The sequence below is a fragment of the Corvus hawaiiensis genome, unplaced genomic scaffold (genome assembly GCF_020740725.1).
Source record: "Corvus hawaiiensis isolate bCorHaw1 unplaced genomic scaffold, bCorHaw1.pri.cur scaffold_93_ctg1, whole genome shotgun sequence".
Taxonomy (NCBI): Eukaryota; Metazoa; Chordata; class Aves; order Passeriformes; family Corvidae; genus Corvus; species Corvus hawaiiensis.
The window spans coordinates 161129-167128 of NW_025963387.1; the positions used below are offsets into that span (position 1 = coordinate 161129).

General features: G+C 60.2%; 1 pseudogene; it reads left to right on the plus strand.

The window, feature by feature from the left end:
* The first annotated feature begins 3203 nt into the window (after nucleotides 1–3203).
* LOC125321132 lies at nucleotides 3204–5277 on the plus strand (annotated as a pseudogene).
* The last annotated feature ends 723 nt before the right edge of the window (nucleotides 5278–6000 follow it).

Below are 6000 nucleotides of genomic sequence, written 5' to 3' on the forward strand. Positions count from 1 at the left end.
GGGGGGTTGGGGTCAGGCAGTGCCCGGTGCTGAGCCCCGGCTGCCCCACAGCCCCGGCCCGGCCCCGCAGCTCCCCACAGGCCCCCAGCCCGTGCTGCCCTGTCCTGCTGCTCCCCACCACAGAGAAACACCCTGAGATTCTGAACTTCTTTGTTTCCCTGTTCTGGAGACCAGGAATACGGAAGATTTGGATCAGCTGGCAAATTTTGAGGATAAGATGGTGCTGAAAAATATCCCTGTCCTCAGGTTTTTGTCTTCCTCCTCTTTTCCATCTTCCTTTTCCTTTCTTGCCACATAGATTCCTCCTGCTGCTGTTTGCCTTAACCATATTCCTGCACACTCCCTTCAACCAATCCCTTCCCAGCACACCAACACCATCCATCCCCTGTTGCTGAGACCCCTTCTTGACTTCCCTTTTTACCCCCACTGGGTGTCCATGTCCTTAAATACCTCTGGGAGAATGTGCAAACTGCCTCAACATTGTCCCCTTTTGTATAGGACACGATGTCCATGGTTCTGTTCAGGCTTTGTTGTTGTTCTGGAAGTCGAGGAATTGAGCAGGACCTTGGCTGAGCAGCAGTGTGTGTCAATCAGTACCATCTTGTGGAGCTGATGGTTTGTGCTGTCACTTGCTTGTGTCCAAGTCGGTGTGGCTGTGTCCGAGCAGATTCAGAGCATGTGTTTGTAGCGAGGCGTTGCTGTTGTTCCTTCGCTGGGGGTGCCCGGTTTTCGGGCCATCCCCCCTGGAGCAGGGTGTCCCCCCTTGGTGCAGGCGCGGCCCTCAGGCAGCGCTCAGCCAATCAGAAGGCGCGGCGCTGGTGACTCAGCAGTTGCCAGGCAGAGCCGCAGCGCCCGGCGCTCCCCAGCTGGAGCCCCCGTGTGGCCCGGCCTTGGCGCCCCCCGCGAGGGGAATTTGGGGAGGTGGGAGGGGGGGAGCGCCAAGGCCGGGCCGGCCCGTGCTGTGCTGGCAGAAGTGGCTGCGGCGGGGGCCGAGTGCGGGCAGGAGCGGCCGAGAACCCAGTGCTGCCCCAGCCCGAGCTGCCGCAGCTGCATCCCTGCTCGTGCTGTGGGATCCGAGAGCTCTGGGGGGCAGAGCGAGCCAGGGGTGGGTGCTGGGCCTGGGGGGAGGAGGAGAAAGGCTGGAGGAGCAGGGCTGGAGACCAGAATGGTGAAAGGATGCACGTGAGAACAGCAGGTGGGATTCTGCAGGAGAAGGAGTAGTGTGAGGAAGAGGAGTGTGAGGAAGAGTAGGGATAGAGGAGGAGGAGGAGGAGCAGGAAGAGGAGACACCGCAAGGTTCCAGCACTCGCTGTATCTGCAGCCTCCCCCCAGCCCCAGGAGAGTTGCACCCCTCATCCAGCAGGTGATCAGGGAGGGGGATCCACGATTTTCCCCATGGGTGAATCTTGGTGTTTCTGAGGTTTCTTGGGCTCCATGTTGGTGCTTTGGTTTTTTTGTGGGGGCTGAATGTTTATATTTTGGACGGGGTTTTGTCTGAATCTTGATGTTTTGGGAGTTCTAGGTCTGTGTCTTGATGTTTGTGGGACTTTTGGGCTGAATCTCTGTGTTTTTGAGGTTTTAACAGACACAGGTTGCCCAGTGATGCACTTGGGGAGGGGGAACTCCCAGCCCAAGGCACTGACTTGATGCCTTTTCCTGGTCTTAAAATCAAGAGGCATACACGGTTAGAAGGGGAAAAAGGATTTTACCTTGGTATTTATTTTTAAGGATCCTTAGGTGTACACGTCCAGGTCATATACATCGAGATGCACCCTGCTGAGTCTGTCTCTCTCTCTGTCTCTCTCCGTGTCCCCCCCCCACCCCGCCAACATTGGGTATAACATTATAGGTTTTACTAATTAGCAGGTCTATCAAAGATTCCCCAATGAGAGGCTCAAGTGAGCCCCCCTCCCCAAGGAACCTTCCCTTGGATGGTTCTATCTTGGTTTACAGAATGTGTTCTGGAGAGGACCTTGGGCTCTGGGGCACACTGATCCCTAGCTACAAAGCTTCCAAAATGTTTATTTTCTTAGCTTGACAAACAAATCCAAGAATGTAGGCAAAAGGCACTAGGAATACAGAAGTTGTAGAAAGGTATAACAGGGGTATAAAAGAAAAGGCAAAAATCTTCATGGCATCACACTCCTTGTTTCTTCCCCCAAACCAGGATTTGTCATTCCCAAGGCGTGGCCGGATGGAGGAGGAGGAAAAGCCCCGGAGATGCCGCACAAGGAGGGGCTGCAAACGCAGCCCAGAGAGATCCAAGGAGGAAAGAGCCCCCCTGTGCTGGGAAGGCGGCCGGAGATCCAGGGGGAGCTTGGAGCTGGGGGAGAAGCTTCAGGGTGGGGAGAAGCCTCACAAGTGCTTGGAATGTGGGAAGGGCTTCAGGTGGAACTCCAGCCTTAGGGAACACCAGAGGATCCACACTGGGGAAAAGCCCTACAAGTGTGGGGAGTGTGGGAAGAGCTTCAGGCACAGCTCCCACCTGATGGAGCACCAGAGGATCCACACTGGGGAACGACCCTATGGGTGTAGGGAATGTGGGAAGAGCTTCGGGCGGAACTCCAGCCTGTGAGGACACCAGCGCATCCACACCGGGGAGAGGCCCTATGAGTGTTCTGAGTGTGGGAAGAGGTTTCGGATCAGCTCCAATCTCCTCAGACATCAGCGCATTCACACGGATGAGAGGCCCTTCCGCTGCCCCGACTGTGGGAAGGGCTTCAAACGCAACTCCACCCTCATCAGGCACCAGCGCATCCACACCGAGGAGAGGCCCTACAAGTGTCCCCAGTGTGGGAAGAGCTTTTCACAGAGCTCTCACTTGATCCAACACCAACGGAGGCACCGCTAAGGGAAGCCCTGCGAGTGCCTCGAGTGCGGGAAGAGCTTTGTGCGCTGCTCCAGCTCCATCCCCCGTGGGAGGATCGGCGTTGGATGATCTCCAGTGACCCCCGTTGGGCAGAGCCCTGGTGACCCCCGTTCCGGATGATCCCTGCTGGGTGGGGGGAAGGTGTTGGAGAGATTTCTTTGCTTTCTCCTTGTGCTGCTGTGATTTGGTTGGTAATAAATTCCCTCCCTGTGCCCAGGCTGGGTCTGTTGTGCCCGTGCCGGTGCCCGGGGTGGGATCTCTCCTGGTCCTTCTCGCAGCTCCTGGGCTTTTCCTTGTATTTCCTGTCCCTGTGCAGTAGCAGAGGGCAGGGACAGAGCGGTTTTGGTGTCTCCCGGCATCCAGGCAGGGCCAGCCCAGCCCCGGGGTTTCTGAGGGGCTTGTGGGTGTCCCTCGTTTTTGGGACATCCCCACTGGAGGAGGGTGTCCCTCCATTGCTGCAGCCCCAGCCCTCAGGCAGCCCTCAGCCAAGCAGAGAACGCTGGCCCAGGTGCACAGGCACTGCCGGCACAGCCTCGAGGTGTCCACCCCATTCCTGGTGGGCCGCAGAGGTGAGCGTGGGGCAGAGCGTGTCCCCTCGGGCCCTGCCCTGGGAATGACCCTGGAGCCCCTCAAAACCTCTCTGGGAATCACCCCAGAGCCCTCAGCTCTCCTTGTGCCCATCCCCGGGGCCTCTTGCCCCTCTCAGTCACCTTCGTCCCTCTCTTTGTCCTTCCCAGTCCATCCCAGTCCCTCCCAGTGTCTCCCAGTGCCTCCGCGCGTGTCCATCCCAGCCCTGAGTGGCGCTGACGCCCCTCAGCCAATCAGAGCGCGTCTCTCTGATGACTCATCAGTTGCCAGGCAGACCCGCAGCGCCGACTGCCCCGTGCTGGACTCGGCCTCCCAGTGCCGCGCGCTCTGTTCCCAGTCCCTCCCAGTGACACCGTAGGCACTCCCAGTTTCCCCACAGTCACTCTAAGGCCCTTTCAATCCTTCCCAGTCCCTCTCAGTCCATTCCCAGTCCACTTCCAGCCCATTTCCAGACCTCCACCCTCTGCCCAGTGCCTTCCCAGTGCCCCCCAACCACCTCCCCTCTCTCTTAGTGCCCCCCCCCCCAGTCCCTTCCAGTTCATTCTCAGTCCCTCCCAGGGCCCCCACAGTCCCAACCAGTGCAAATCCAGTCCCTCACAGTGTCCCCATAGTCCTTCTCAATCCCTCCTAATCCCTCTCAGTCCATTCCCTGTCCACTCCTAACCCTTCTCAGGTCACTCTCAGACTTCCACCCTCTCTCCCAATGCCTGTGGCCCCCAATCCACTCCCCTGTCTCTCAGTGCCCCCCCAGTCCCTCCCACTCCATTCCCAGTCCCTCTCAATGCCACACGAAACCTCACCGCTCTCTCCCAGTGCCCCCCAGCGTGTCCATCTTGCTGGTGCCCTCGAGCTCCCAGCCCGGCCCTGGCCACCTGCTCTGCTCCGGGATGGATTTCTACCCTGTGCAGGTGCAGCTCAGGTGGTTCCAGGAGCTCTCGGGGCACGTGGTGGCCACCGACATTGTCCCCAACGGGGACTGGACCCACCAGCTCCTGGTGCTGCTGGAAACTCCCCCCAGTGCGGGGTCAGCTCCAGCTGCCGGGTGGAGCACGACAGCCTGGAGCAGCCCCTGAGCCTGCACTGGGGTACGGCCCGGCCCACAGCTCCGGGGGGAGCGGGGCAGGCACTGGGGGCACTGGGAAGGGGTTTGAAGGATGTTGGGGAGGGTGAGATGGAGTTCCAGGGGTGCTGATGGACACTAGGAGGGAGTTTGGGGGTTCTGGGTGTAACTAGGAGGGATTTGAGTGAGCCTGGAGGGGCTGGAAGATCAGGGGTGGAAAAGTAGGGGTTGGAATGAGGTTGGTTGTGCTGGGAAGAGACTGGGAGGAGTCTTGGTGAGTCCTGGTGGGGCTGGGAAGGGACTGGGAGAGGGTCTGTGGGTCCTGGGGCGGTGGGGGGCAACTGGGAGGGACAGGAGGGACTTTGGTGGGTGCTGGAGAGGCTGGGAAGGGATGAGGAGAAGATTTCAGGAGGTCCTGGGTGGGCTGGGGGTGACTAGGAAAGTGCTTGGAGGGTTTTGGGGTGTCTGTGAGAGGATTTTGGGGGTCCTGACCATTGCAGAACCCCCACAGATGGCGCTGGACACCGCCCACAGCAAGATGCCGACAGGGATCGGGGGCTTCGTGTTGGGCTTCGTCTTCCTGGCGCTGGGGCTCGGCTTCTACCTGCGCAAGCAGGTGTGGGGGAGGGGGGGTCCCGGGGGTCGTGTTCCCCCTCCCCCCGAGCTCTGTGCTCCCCCAGGGCCCCCCAGCCCAGTGTCACCCCCTTTGCTCTGCCCACAGAGCTCCTGAGCCGCCGGCGGCCGCAGCCCCTCCCCGTGGCCTCGGGCCCGGCCGGGACCCCCCGCTCCATCCCCGCGCTGATTTTGGGGGTTCGTGTGTCCCCCCCGCCCCGCTGTCACTCTGACCCCGCCCGGCTGCTCCCAGTGTTCCCAATAAAGCTTCCCAGTTCAACCCGGTCCCGTTTATTGGGGGGCACTGGGGAGGGACTTGGGGGGGGCTGAGATTGTGGGGGGAGAACCCGGGGATAGATCAGGAATGGGGATCCCTGTGTGCCCCCCCCGTGTCACGCCGCTCTGGGGGGGCTTTGGGAAGCACCTGAACCCCAACACACCACCCAGGGAACCCCAAAAGGCGCCTCCTTAAGAGGAAGGAGCAGAAGAAGGAACAACAGAGAGAAGAGGAGAAGCAGGTGGGATGAGGAAGGAGGAGGAGCAGGACCCCTCCCAAATCAATTTGGGGGTCCCATTCCCCCTTTCCCTCAATTCAGGCAGCTCCTGGCAGCTTTTTTCTGTTTCAGGATTTTTGGGGTGCAGTTTTGGAGGGGGACAGCTGTATCTCGCCTTCCCCTCCCTCTTGCGGCTTCTCAGCTGCCCCTGACACCCTGGGGGTGCTGGGATTTCCTTCCTGGGGACAAGGACCTTCATTCCCTTCCAGGAGCCCAATGCTGGCTGGGGGTCCAGCTCAGGGGGTCCTTGAGCAGCTGCCCCAGAGCCTCCGCCAGGGTCTCCCAGCGCAGCTGGAGCCGCTCAGCCTGGGGGCCCC